We start from the raw sequence: 14,288 nt of genomic DNA, 5'->3' as shown, positions 1-14,288 counted from the left end.
ACTCGTCGCTGAACCAACATGACGGGCTGCTCTCAGATTCTCAAGTGCGTGCAGACTGTGTATTTTATTTTTAGATGTTAGTAAGTGAAGGCCATCTTTTTTTTTTTTTTTAAGCCGTCATCTTTAGGCTCTCATCTAATGTAAAGTCTTATACTGTGGGCAGTGGTTTTATTGGTATAATGTTTTTTCTTCCATATTCTGGGTGTGAGATTTCAACATCCAAAGTCAGGAAAAGGATCACGTCTCCTCTTCCCACGCCAGTGACTTGTTCACACGCTTCCCAGCCGAAAACCCCCGTCACCAGGGCCAGCCCGCATGGGAATGTTCATTTCTGGTCCAGAGGTGGCTTCCTTTGTACCCTCTCTGTCTGTTACCCTTTTTACTCTCCCCACCAGGGCACCCTCCCTGACTTCTGTCACCCAAATAAAAATAACACCTAATATTTAATGAGCGAGTATCGTGTGCCACGCATTGGGCTGTGAATTTTACAGATGTTATCGTATTTACTCTTCTCAACAACCACAACATTAGCATCCTACTAGCATCTTACGGATAGATGGAAACCGAGGCAGAGAAGTAACTGGCTCAAAGTCACGCTTTTTGTAATTGGCAAAAAAAAAAAAAAAAAAAAATTGGGATGTAAATCCCAGTGTGTTGTGTCTGCCTAAGAAGTGTGGTCTCTGCATTGTCCCTTCCGCTGCCCACTGCCTTCCCCAGACCGTCCCTCCACATTTATAAACCTGCTGTCTCAAAATCTTGGTGAATTTGCCCTTGTTATGGCAAGGATCCAAACTCCTTTCCTCCTACCCCTGCTTCACCCTGACACGTCTGTCCTACATTACTGCTTACACTGACATGAACTGTTTTAGGACCTACCTCAGCAAAAGCAATGCCCTTACTTTTTCTAATGCCTGGCAGAATGCCACGCCCGTGACCTTGCCCGCTTTAATGGTCACACTGAAAGCTATCGTCACTTTAGGCGGTTGGCCTTCTGATGGATAGAGTTGCTGCTCTGTGAAGACTGTGAATTTCCAATGAATTTGAGGATCTTACTTAATTTCATAATGTGGTTTATATGAAAATGTGACATCCACAGAACATAATTTCTCTTTTATGATTTAGAAGACGATGAAGCAAGATCTCTGCTCGGCCCAGGGTCTGGGGTGGGGAGAAAGGAATTAGCATCAGATTCTCCAAGTTTTCAGAGTGCATTTCATCTCTTACCGAATACATTCACATTTGTGATTTCATATTATTCTCCCAGCGGTCCTACAAGGTGGGAAGCATAGGTTTACTATTCACAAATTTTGTTGAAAATAATGCAGCTTCAGAGAGGTTAGGTGGTTCATCTGAGGTAGTGAGAGTCTGGAACTCAGGACATCCAAGTACAGGATCTTCAACTGTAGTTACTACAGTACAAGGCAGAAATGTGGGTTCATAAGCGTACTATCTTCTCCTGCCAGAAAGGTGAATTTTAAAAAGGACCATCAGCAAACTCCAAAAAAGCACAACAGTTCTGTGGCCAGTGGTTAGAATGCAGAACAAATGAGGCCAAGGTCAAAAGCTCAATCCCCATAAGTGCTGGATGTCTTCCTAGCTCTGTTTCTTGGCAAGTTGCTTTTTACCTAACTGGCATTCCCTCCATCTCCAGCCAGGTGTCCCACAGATGTGTGCTTTTGGCCACAGGAGGGGACTGGGTGAGAGTGTGGGAATGAGCAGGCTCCAATCCATCACCAAGACTGGGAAAACAACCCTCAGTGAATGTTCTGCTAATGGTGCATGAGACAAATCACCTGTGCACAGGGAAGACGGTGTCTCTCACATGCGCGCGTGCACACACGCACACACACGAAGTATTTATAAGAGCAGATAAAAGAGAAAGATTAGATGCTTGCAAAAAGAGTCACTCTTTTTTGATTGATTAATCAATTAATTGATTGAACAAATACTTGTTATGAAGGGCCTCTGGTGTGCCAGGCACATGTTTAGGTGAGATGAAGCAATAACACATGAAAAAGTTTTTCCTTGTGGCATTATGTTGTAGTGGAAGACAGAAGATAAACGAGAACAACCTATAGTCTGTCAGGCTGTAAAAAATGAGAAGGGAAAAAAATGAGGCAGGCCAGCGGGGTAGGAAGCCTTGGGGAAAAGGGTGGAGTAAATAAGATAATCAGACAAGGCTTCAGGGTGAGAGTGACATTTGCACAGAGACCTCAAGTGTGTGAGGAGCAAGATACACAGCTATCTGGGGAAGGAGTCATCCCAGGCCATGGAAGGGCAAGGGTAAAGAGCACACGCCAGGCATATTCATGTAACCCCGAAGGGGGGTGGAGATCCGAGAGGTGGGGACAGGAGCGCAGATCGTGTAGGGCCACAAAGGATGTAGGTCGGACTTTGGCTTCTCTATTGGAAGAAGATGGGAAAGCATCTGAGCGGGAGTGATCTGATCTAGCTTCGATTAAAAAAAAAAAAAATCACTTTGGCTGCTGTGTTGAGCATGGTCTGTAGGGGGCCAAGAGCAAAAGCAGGGGGACTAGTTGGGAGGCCAGCACAGTAACCCTGTGGCTTGGCCAGGTGAGGGCCCCAGAGATGGAAGAGTTGGAGGAGGCCTGCGTGCTTTCGGAAGGAGGGGCCAGCAGCATGGCCGCTGGGGTGGATGGGGGCCTGCAATAAGAGTCAAGGGTAACTCCTTAAGTTTTCACATGTGAGCGACTCCAAGGATGGCACTGCCATTTACCTAGATGGAGAAGATGATAAGAAAAGCATACCTGGGGGAAAGAGATCCAGAACGGGGTGCTCTGAACGTGTTAAGTTTGAGACGCCTTTTAGAGCCAAGAAGAGCTACTACCCTGTAGGATTTACTATTTGAGAGACCCAGGAGAGAGAGGTCTGGGCTCAAGAGGTTACTTGGGAAACACTGTGGTGAGTCCTGACACTTGTATAGGGCACTTTCCATTAGTGTAATTAGAATTACTCTAATCAAGAAGTTTTGCAAGAACTCACCTGCTTCGCAAAGCAGGATACACTTGTGTATATGCTCTACTGTAATAGTCCCGTGCTGAGAAGTATCCTGTACGCCCTTCTCCCCTTGAGGTTTGTGGGGTATGACATCTTACTTGCCCATTTCAGAGGGATTAAAAGCCTCCCTCCCTCCCCTACCTTACCATATCCCCAGGAGGCCACCAGTGTGGTTGCCAGCAGAGAATAGCTCAGTTGATGAGAAAAGCCTTCACTCTGGAATGGAAATGTCTCCGAGACAACTTGGCTCCAGGGTCCCTCAAAAGAGCGGGGGACACTGATCCGGGAGGGTGTTCCCGGGCTCCACCTTCCTCTGGAAGTGGGAACACCCAGGGAACACCCTCTCTGAGAGGAGGATAATAAATTTTCTCAACCTGGGGCAGGGGAGGCAGAGAGAAGCGAAGCTTGAGTCTAGCGCCTTAGACCACTGGGCCAGAGATACAGGAAGCCTCTCTCAGGCTTTATGCTGTTGCAAATGGCAGATGCTTAATTAAAGCATTTGCAATTAGTTTGGCTTGTTCTGTGATTCCTTTCTGCAAACAAATAAGATGGGAGAATATATTCGCTTTTGGCAATCTAGTTCTAAAAAACTTCTTCTCCCGTGATCACTCTTTTGTCCTGCTCAGAAAAGAGCTGAACCACTATGTACACATAGTAAAGTATCTGCCTTACTTCCTTGTTCAAAACAGTATTTTTCCTTCTATTTCATATGGGAGTGCAATTACCCATTTGCTTTTAAGGCATGAGTATTTATTTTGAATTTAATACAAGTTCTTAATTTGGGTGGCTTATTTTTATTCAATGAAGATAACAGTCTTCTAATTCTTGCTATCCTTCTGATTCAACATACTAAGCAATGTTATCCGCCTACTCAAAATGCAAATTCTATATTTTTTTAATGATGGGAAAAGCATTCACTAGACTTGGAAAGAACTTGAGGGCTGTGTGTTTGTGTATGTGTGTCACTGTGTGTGTAAATAAAGAGTTGCACTTATTGCCACTTCATAAGAACCACTCACTTGAAGCCACTGTAGGGGGGAAAACGACAGGTCCACTCTAAGTGGAGAAATGTGAATTATGTGTGACCCTTTCTTTCATTCATTTATTCAACATTTACTTGGTTTCTACTCCAGTTCTTAGGAATTTTTAACCTATTGAAATGTAGATGTTTTATCCAATAAGTGTATAGGGCAGATGGCTCCTGAGATAATGATTTTTGGGTGGCTGCTTAAAATTTAAATATGGCATTATATGCATTATTGAAGAGTATGGCCCATCTCTACAGAGTGATAGTTGCAACACACAACACTTTGGGAAGACTGTCACCACACAAACACTGTAAATAAACAGGAACTAGAGTGCTCCCTTTCTATCCATTTGAAAAAAGACATAACACAGAAATGAGGTTTTAAACCTGATACTCCATTCTTTTCTGCTTTCGGATTGGTTTGCAAAGTGCCTCATTCAAGAATATCCTAAAACCAAAATCATAATACAGAGTGGGGGTTACTCAAGAGTCAAATAAAAGTCACCATATCAACAAGCATGGGTAAACCAGATTCAAATAGTGCAATTATTTTTTAACAGATAGTTTAGGTTAATAGGCGGAGACTCGGTTCTGCCACAGTATTTAAGGTTAGGTTAATAATTAACTTTGGTGCCTGGAGTAGTTTAATCAAAGCTTACTGTAAATCATAAAACTCCATGCAGACTAAACAGGGTATTTAAAAAATATACAAAATGCTTGCAATCTTGACCTCTCATAGCCATTTGGATAAGGTGTAAAAATACAGTATTTTCATTCAGAATTGAGCCCAGGCATCTTTACACTGGGGGAAAAAGCCTAAATAAAGGATGCATGTGTCTGGAACCAGCAGTCTTTCCCCTGCCATCAGAGTGGACTCGATACCCAAGATGTATGTCTGAAGGAAGCCTGACAATTACCAGGATTAGAGAAAGACAAGGCAAAGACACTCAACCTTCCTACCCGGGAAAGACTTAAAAACCAGCGCTGGGGGGCATTACATAGCTTTCTTGAGACCTGCTGGCAGAATACTGCACCTGGGTTAAACATCTTTTCAGATTTGAGGCAAAGAAAGTTGTGCGTACAAGTGTACCCATCTGCCTGCCTGTGTGTGTGTGTGTGTGTGTGTGTGTGTGTGTGTGTGTCTGCCTTCGCCTGTGTTTTAAACCTTTTCATGGATCACAGTCAGTAAGTAGCAACGTGATTTCCATCCAGCATAAGCAGAGAGCGATCCCATAAACAGAGAGCGATCCCACCGCGGCCATGAGTGGCCACGCATTTTCAAAGCATCCACCTTGCTCCCAAGGACCGACTGGAATGGCCGTTGGGGCTGCGCAGTGCGATACAGGCCCGCGGCCGCTGCTGTTAAGTGCTTTCCTTGGCTGTGAAGACAGCAGGTCCTCCCCTGCTCCAGCAACACCTGGCTCCCTATTCCGTTCCTCCCTGGAAATTCGCCGGCTGGAAGAATGCGCAGGGCACCGGGGTGGGGGTGGGGGTGGGGAGGCTGGGGATGTTGCACTTGGAACTGGGGCTTACAAGCCAGCGAGTCCCGGCCCCGTGTCCACACGCACCCGCGCGCCAGCCGCTGTCCAGTGGCCGCACCAGCATCCTGAATCCTGCCCCTGAACTTCCCTTCCCTCCGCCTCGCCACCGCTTTCTCGGCTGGACCAGCAAGTGCACTGCTGAGACCCCAGCCCAACTGACTGCTGGACTGGGGAGCCACTGTCTGTGGACCAGCATCTAACTCCCCGCGTCCTGGGCGGTCCACCCGCTTCCCTCCGGATTCGGTTTCCCGCGGGCTGCACACGCTGAGCCCCAGCCCGTCGTGCCCGCAGCCCCTAGCTTTCAGAGAAACTTTCCAGAAGACACGGGTCGAGTGACCCGGTGCTGGAAAAGGAGGAGGCGCTGGGCGGAGGGGTGGCGAGGCGGCGAAGGAACGGGAAAGACAGCGGAATCCTGTTTCCTTTCCCGAAACGCACAAGTTCGGGACTGCTCCCTGGCTCCCCCCGTACCGCTCGGGTCGTGGGAGGAGAGAGCGGACCTCAGGAGTCTGCTTTGCAGCGTACACCACAGCGGGGAGCTGAGAAAAAAGCAGAGAATCTGGAGCAGAGACACTTGCCACCCAGCGGAGTCATACAGGGAGGGTGGGCACTGTCGAGTTAGCTCCCCAGCGCCCCACTGCCCGCGAGGCAGCTCTCTAGGACGCGGCGAGTAGTTCGGACATCCAGAATCTGGGGCCCGGGCAGAGCCCTTGTCTGGGTAGCCAGCACTGGGTCATCTTTGCAAGGCTTTCCACCCTTCCCCCTCCAGAGACAACTCCTTTCCGTAGAGGGACCCCGTAGATTTGGGGGGAGAGCGCAGCGGGCGCCAGCCTCGGCGTGGCGGGCTCTGTACTAGAGGGGGACGGAGCCGCGACAGATGCTGTCCTCGCCGGCCAGAAGGGAGCTGCAGCGGGGGGATAGAGGACCCAGGGCGGGGGGCGCCGCGCCACCCCGGGGGGAGACCATTCCTGGGCACTCATTCGAGCAAACAAAGCCCGGAACCTCTGGTGCCAGCGGCCGCGAAAGCCGGGATGTCACCAAGTGGCAGGGCGCACGGGTACCAGGGCCATTACAAGTTTCCCGCACTCCACAGAGCCCAGCCCGGACCCCGAGCGGACAACAAAAGATTCTCTTCGCTTTCTCTGCGGAACCCCTTCTCCCACCACAGAACCCAAACCTGGAGCTGGGCGAAAACAGCGCTCTTCTACCCAACCTCCTCCAGCCCTCGAGGGCAGAACCCTTTCCCCAGCCTTTGCATTAGGACCGGGCGCTGCTGAGAATCCCACCCTCTCGGGGCCTCTCTGCTCCCTGCCGGCCCGAAAGTGAGGACGAGCCCCGGGTCCTGCACACACATTCCCCAGCCACGCAGCACCGCGCGGTCGCGGTCCCGGGCGGCGCCCGGGCGTGTGCGCGGCGCGGGTGGGGAAGCTCGCGACGCGGAGCCCGGCGGTCTCCCGGGCACAGGGCGGAGAGGAGCGGCGGGCTGGGCTCACGACTGCTCCCAAGGGCCGGGCAACGCTCGGGAGACAGACACCAGACAAAATAAAACGCAGCTACCACAAAGCCGACAGCGCGTGCCGGCTGCGGCCCCGGGACCCTCTGGCTGCAGCCGACCCGCCAGGGAGGTGGGGCGCGCTGGGGCGCCCGTGCCGTACCTTTTCGGTGCATCGACGGGCAGGCGGCCGGGGCTCGGAGCGGGCTGGTACAGCGTGTATCCCATTTAGTAATCCATTATCGAGGAGATCTCTCCGGGCCGCAAGCTGCGCTCTCTCCTTTGCAAGCCTTTGTCATTCCTACATGTGTGCTCCTCTCTTTGGGGGTAACAGTCGCGGCGACTACTTTCTGGGAAGCAAACGCGCTGTGTTCATCTCCAATGACAGGCGCAGAAGGGGAGAGGGAAAAAAAGAAAGAAAAGAAAAGAAAAAAAAAAAACCAACAAGGAAGGAGTAAATGTTCAAGAAACTCTTCTCCAAATCCAAATTCCACTTGGATTCCACTCCGGTGAGTCCCTTCGGTGGTGTCCGCGCGGATTAACAAGTCATTTCAGGGTGGGGGGCGGGGTGGGGGCTGGGGCAGGGGGCACGCTGTAGTCCCTGCTCTGCGACCGCGAGCGCTGCTGCCCGGGTGTGGCGATGCTGGCCGCTGCCGCCGCTCCTAAGCGGGCATCGCGGGCGGTCGGCCCCGCGGAGAAGCGCCGCTACTGCGTCCCGAGCGCCTGGGCGGCCGAGTGCGCGGGGAGCGGAGTTGGCTGCAGCCTCACCCGGTGCCGCTCACTACTCCTCTGTCACTGGAGAGGCCGCGGCTCCCGGGCGGAGCCAAGTCCCGGACTGGATTGCGCAGAGCGGACTCTCCTCCTGCAGCCCCGCCTCCTTTGGCTGGCGTCTCCTCCGACCCAGAGGAGGGCTGTGGTGTTTGTGTGTGAACGTGAGGGAGCGTGGCGGAGAGAGGGAGAACCTACGCGGTGTGGCTGCCGGTAGAGCCTCGCACCGACTGGCCAGCGAGGCTCCTTCCACCACGACTCCCGGCCCCCGCCGCGCTCCGCGTGGAGGTCCCGGTGGGGTTGACTCCGGCTAGAGCCCAGCCCCAGCTTCCCCCACCCCCGCATCTGCTCTAGCAAGGGGAAAAAAAGAGAAAAAAAAAAAAAAAAAATCCCGGACAGCATTGCTGAGCCCTGCCAAATCAGAAAAATAAATAAAAATAGACGTAGTGCAGGAGTGAGTTACAAGAAAGGATCTGGTCATCGATTTTCTTAAATGGAAAAGTTTTAAAGGATGAGGGTAAGTGAACGATGAGCCTTTCTAATTCTGATTACTGTGTCAAGAGGTAGATTCCAGAAGTGATGGACGCTCTGTGCACCCAGATGCATTGGATAAAAGCCGGTGCGGTTAAAAAAACACACCTCGAAGAAATGAACACAGTTACTAGCGCAATACAACATGTTAATAAAGCGTGTTAAGTAAGCACGTAGATTGTGGTACAAAGAATGGTGTTATCACCAACAGCCATAATCTGTTTTAAAACTTAGAAAGTGTGTGGACTGTCCTCAGAAATAAGTAAACTTCAGAAATAAGACGCAGACAATTGCAATGAGGATCCAGCAGCTTCGTGGAAGAAGTACATCGCAACTTCTTACACGGCGCTATTGTTAGGATCACACGGAGAATGGCAGCCACAGCCTTCCTCCGCCGCGTGAACTTGCAGTCGCCAGAAAGCCTTGCAGTTACAGGCTTGTGCCGACTGGTCCGGTGTCCCCCTCCCGCGTGCCGCTGCTCGCTCCCCGCCGCGCCCGCACGCCCCGCTCCCCAGTGGGCTTCGCAGATGGTGCGGGCCCGGAGCCACGGCCTTTGCAGAGAGGAACACTGGGCGGCCAAGCAGTTCTCCAAGCGGTATTTACCAGTCATGGGGTCGGCCGGCCGAGAAAATCATTGGGACGAGGGTCGGGGTCTCACTTGCCCTTAGGCCGAGTGCCCTCAAAAGTAGATGCATCAGAAACTGTACCTGTTCCCTAATTGGGGCCAGGACCCACGTTCTCTTTTCTGCTGTTCCTGCGGGGAACCCAAGTTACGTACAGACAGCTGCTCGTGAGGACTCACGAAGAATAAATGCACATGCGACAACACCCTGTATCTACCATATATATATTTTTTCCACAAACCACCTGGAAAAGGTGGGGAGAACGGTGAGGGAAGTCAGGCTCTCTGCTGTTCGCCAGAGCTGCCAGCAGGGGCCGCTATCCCCACCTTTCCCAAGCAAAAGCCACAGATCCTGGGTGGCGGGGGGGGGGGGGGGGGGCGCGGCCCTGGGTGCGCGCGCAGCCCCCGCAGCACGCGAGCGGGCTCCGGGAGCGTGCACAGGGGCGTGGGGGGCGGCGGGCTCGGCTGCGCATTCCGGCGGCAGGGGTGGGGGCCGGCTCCGCCACGTCTTTCTGGGATCCGAGCCGGACTGGGGGAAGTGCCTTCGCGGGGCCCGGCGGGCTTGATCCTCAGCTGCGCTATTTAACGCCCGGATTTCGGCTGGTGACGGCAGGGCCACTGCGAACCGGGTCCTGGTGCTAGTCCGTGCGCCCCTGGCGCGCTCCCTCGGTCCCAAGGTCGAGACCAAGAGGCCCCCGGGGGGGTGGTTCTCGCCCGGCACCTCCACCCCGCCCCGATCGTCGAGGCCCCTTCTTCGCTCTCTGCCGCTGCTTTACATGCTAATTGTGTCTGGGAAAAGTTCTTTAATTGGCAGAATTAGGCAGAGCAAACGAATTGTTTCACAGGCTGAACCAAATTAATTCCGGGTTTAGCTTCTTTCCTTGGAGAAACAAACAATTAAGCTGTCTTGTTTGCTTTATGGATCTATTGGAAATGCCCCACATCGAGTTTCAGGATATGTTCTTAAAGAGAAATTATTTCCATTATTAATACTTGCATGTTTAATTTGCGGTAACGCTGAGCGAAGAAGCGAGAGATTAAATTTACCTGATTTTAAATTATGGAATACAAGAAGAAAAGAATTTGAGTTAACTTTCACAGGGCTACTAAATACCACCCAGAATCTTCCTGGCAATTGTTAGATCTCAAAGTTTCACCATCCAATGAGGCGCCCATCCTGTCCTGACAAGGTGAGATTACATTTCCACCTGCCAGCCAGGGGAGAGATGCTCCCAGAGCTGGAAGAAAAGCCAGCTATTGTGTCTCTCCCAAAGCCCTCAGGGGAGCACCTGTAGGGAGGCTGCCCAGTGAAACCTCATGATGTCATTTCCCCTTCTGTGCATCTCAGACTTGCTACCAGAAGCCTGCCTTAACTTTTCAGTAGAACCGCTGCCTTTCCAAAGCCTGCCATCTACCCTGTCCCTTCAGGGAAAGAAAGCCAATGGGGGTTAAAGAGTCCCAGAGCGTACAAACTGGAAGGAAATTTAGACTGTTTGTAGTTAAATGGCATGAAGTGGAGTGAGGAAGCCTCTGGAGGCGGGCTATGCTTATGTAACTTAATAGCTGGTGACCCTGGGCAAGTCACTGACCTCTCAGAAGCCCCAGTGGGTTCCCCTGTAAAGGGGAATTCATGTACTCACTTCCCAGGGATTGTGTGGATTAAATGAGAGGTTGAGTGTAAACCTTGAGTCTGAGTCTAGAGCCTGGCACACCCCACTCTGTCAGGGTTAAGTAGAGTTGCAGTCATTCTTGTCATCCTCCACATCAGTCCCCCCAGCACGTTTTCCAGCAGTCAGATGGGAGGCACCGAGGGAAGATGAGGCTTGTTTTATGTCAGTGCTGGGAGCTACCCCTCACGACTCTTCCATAAATGTTTCTGTGATGAAAATACCTGTTTCCCCCCCACCCCCACATCACCTGGGAAAAGTGTGGAGGAAGATTAAAGAGGTAAACTCACACGGTATCCTTTTATTTTTTATTTTATTTTATTTTTTTTTAAAGATTTTATTTATTTATTTGAGAGAGAGAGAATGAGAGAGAGAGCACATGAGAGGGGGGAGGGTCAGAGGGAGGAGCAGACTCCCTGCAGAGCAGGGAGCCCGATGCGGGACTCGATCCCGGGACTCCAGGATCATGACCTGAGCCGAAGGCAGTCGCTTAACCAACTGAGCCACCCAGGCGCCCCACACGGTATCCTTTTAAAGACCATGTCTCGTTATTTGATCAGAAACTGCTTTAAGACAAAAAGGCGTGGTGGACTTGGGAGAAGAGGGGTCTGCTAGGCTTACCATTCACCTCCTTGTGGGTGTGAGTTCCTGGGGGACCCTTGGGGAGTGCCGTGCAGTCATAATCAAGAAACCTCTGGATCTGCAATCCCTTCTCCAAAATTCCCCTCAATTTCTTGCTTTAAATCAGTGGTTTTAAAATCCATTTGCACATTAGAATTACTGGTGAGTTTTAAATGGCGCAAATCCCCAGGCTGGAGAGATTCTGAATTATCAGGCTGGGGACAGCACCTGGACATGGTTATTCTTTTCCAGCCCCGCTAGGTGATTCCAGTGTGTAGCCAGGGATGAAAACCACCGTCACAATGAATCCGGGCTGTTTTCTAGAGCACGGCTTTTCCCTGGTCTTTTCTGCTGGGGCTGGTTCTTTTCCCTCTTGTTGGGAAGTCAGGTCATTGGCTTCTCAGATAATTTCTCCTCTCTGAAGCTCCTGGAGCTTTGGAGGCTGTGTTCTACAAATACATTGATGCTGTTTGTCATCCACAGATCTCGTTTTATGCCATTTCCAAAGACTTAGCACCAGGTGAAATGTCCCCCTAGGAGTCCCACCACCTGTCACCATTCACAGAAGTGTTAGCATCCACCTAACCACTGACCCTCTGTTTTCCCAGCTTCTTTCTGCATCTATGCTGTCCTTTCCCCTTACTTAACTTTGCCCCCGCCCCCCCCCCCGCCCCTGACTCCAGGGCTTCGTCCTGGGCCTTGTTATCTGAAAAGGCTACATTTCTTAAATCACTAATTCAGACATCCTGCTTTCCAGACACAGCTTCCTCTCATCACTTGCATACCCTCTGCACACACTCTGATTTCATGAAGGCCTTCAAGCTGTGGGTCCTGCCACTCTCCATCTGTCCATCATCCATCCATCCATCCCGTCAGCCAGCCAGCCAACCAGCTGTTTGTCCATCCATCCATTCATCCCTCCATCCACCCCTCCCTCCATCCCTCCAGCCAGGTAACCAGCCAACCAGGTGTTGTCCGTCCATCCATCCATCCATCTATCCATCCATCCATCCATTCATCCATCCATCCATCCATCCTTCCCTCCATCCCTCCAGCCAGCCAGCCATCTGTCCATCCCTTTCTTTCATTTCCCTCTCCATCGAGCAGAGCTTCATGATAACAATCTCTCTTTAGCAAGCACTTTCAACTCCCTTGAAAACCAAACTGTCTTTTGGTCACCCCCATCTGACTGAAAACCAGCTCTGAATGATAGAAGTATCAGCCTGCTTTGCCCTCGTGCCGGGCCGCCGAAGCCTGAGAGAACACAGTTTCAGTTACCCTCCTCAGCTGGTTGAACACTGCCCCCTTGTCATCTTCCCTTTCTCTTGTTAGGCTCTGACTTTCCCCCCTTATCCAGATCTTTTCACCTCGGTGCCTCCTACTTCCCTGAAAACCCAGAGTCTATCACATGGAACTTTTTGTCCCTCTACTCATTCTTTCCTACATATCTCCTCTTCCAGGGGAGGCCGTGCCTCTCCTCCAACTGAGGCCAGGCCCTCCACCTGTTTGATCCTTTACACCTACTCAGAAATTCTTTGCTCTCTCTCCATCTCACCTGCATCTCCCCATTGGCAGGTAACCAAGCTTTAGTCTCTTCTAGTTTTAGAAACGAGCCTTCCTTGTGTCCTCCGTTCCTTTCAAGCTACCCCTTCTCTCCTTCCTTCAAAAGCCAAACCTCACCAAGGATTAGTGACAAGCACCACTGCTACTCTCTCCTCTCCCATTCACTCCTTCCCATCTGGCTTCTGTCCCCAGCACTCTATTGACCAGGCTTTTGCCAAGGTCCTCAACAACATCCGTGACCATAAATCCAGTGGACATTTAGAGTTTTCTTGTTATTTGTATCCTGAGCAGTGATGAACAGGACCTCTCCTCCTTCTGTGAAATACTCTTTGCCCTTGACTTCTACAACATATAGCTCTCTCCCGGTTGTCTTCCTATTTCTCCCATTCATTTCTTGAATTTGCTTTTCTTTTGAGGAAATTGAAAGATACAGAAATTTTCAGAGAAAAATTGAGCCTCCCAGTTTTTACTATGCAGAATTAGTAGTTAATATTATGTCATATTTGTTTCCTGTCTTTATTTCAAGAAATGAAACATGGTGTCTAAGTCTTCACTTCTGTGTACTCTGCACTGCTCCTATTTCCCTCCACTTCTCCTGAGTTTTCTGTGCAACTCCAGGGTTCATTTTCTATTCTTTTACATATATCCTAGGTATCCAGAACCAATATACAGCAATGTTTTTGGTGGTTTTCCCTCCCAAATTAACATAAATAATATCCCATTTACTCTTGTCCTCAAATTCATTCTCTAAATTTAGCTAAAGTGATCTTTGAAAGATGAATATCTGATCACATCACTCCCCTGCTTAACATACTTTGGCATCCTGAGGCCTTCATAGGGCCTTCAAGGCTGTGCACAATTTGGTTATCGCCTACCTCTCTGGTCTCCTCTGTCTGCCATGCTGCCATCAATTTTGTTCCTCTCTGATGTTGCTGGTGTGGAATGTTCCATGCTCCTTTGTAACCACAGACCTGCCCTTGTGCTTCTGCCTGGAACGCTTCTTTACCTGGTTAACCCGTACTCATCCTTCAAGAAGGACTTCCCTGATATTGCAGAATACATCACACCTCTCCATCACGTGTTCAAAGTCCCCTGCCAAATTAGTCCATATATCACAACTAGAATTAATTGTCAGTGCAATTATTTGGATGCCTCTCTTTCTTGTTAGGGCAGAAGCTCCTTGAGTCCTGGGACTCCATCTCTTTTGTGTCTCTTGTATCTCTAGCATCTAGAAGAGAGTAAGGGCTCTGCACATAAGAGAGTGATGAATTAGTGAAAGCAGTGAGTTCTTTTTCAAGGTTACGGTAGGAAAAGAAAAAATAGATTTTTGGATGGGATAGGACCCTTTAAAAAGGGAAAGAGAAAAAAAAAAAACGCTAGAAAGTTGTTTTGAGTTTCCACTTCTCAAGATGCACAAAAACTAGGCTTTAACCCAACATGG

At 50.3% G+C, this 14,288-nt stretch overlaps 1 protein-coding gene across 3 annotated transcripts in view; it reads right to left on the bottom strand.

The window, feature by feature from the left end:
- Nucleotides 1–8,114, bottom strand: part of SEMA6A (semaphorin 6A) — a 123,612-nt gene extending 115,498 nt beyond the window's left edge. For 2 of the 3 annotated variants that reach the window (XM_036074826.2, XM_036074828.2), the window contains exon 1: nucleotides 7,239–8,114. The gene's annotated coding sequence lies outside the window, so the exon portion shown is untranslated. The remainder of the gene's footprint in view (nucleotides 1–7,238) is intronic. The other variant, XM_036074827.2, reaches the window with a different exon arrangement.
- Between the last annotated feature and the right edge of the window lie 6,174 nt (nucleotides 8,115–14,288).

The sequence above is a fragment of the Halichoerus grypus genome, chromosome 2 (genome assembly GCF_964656455.1).
Source record: "Halichoerus grypus chromosome 2, mHalGry1.hap1.1, whole genome shotgun sequence".
Classification (NCBI taxonomy): domain Eukaryota; kingdom Metazoa; phylum Chordata; class Mammalia; order Carnivora; family Phocidae; genus Halichoerus; species Halichoerus grypus.
Note: the sequence above shows the minus strand (reverse complement) of the source record. Positions and strands in the feature narration are given on the sequence as shown.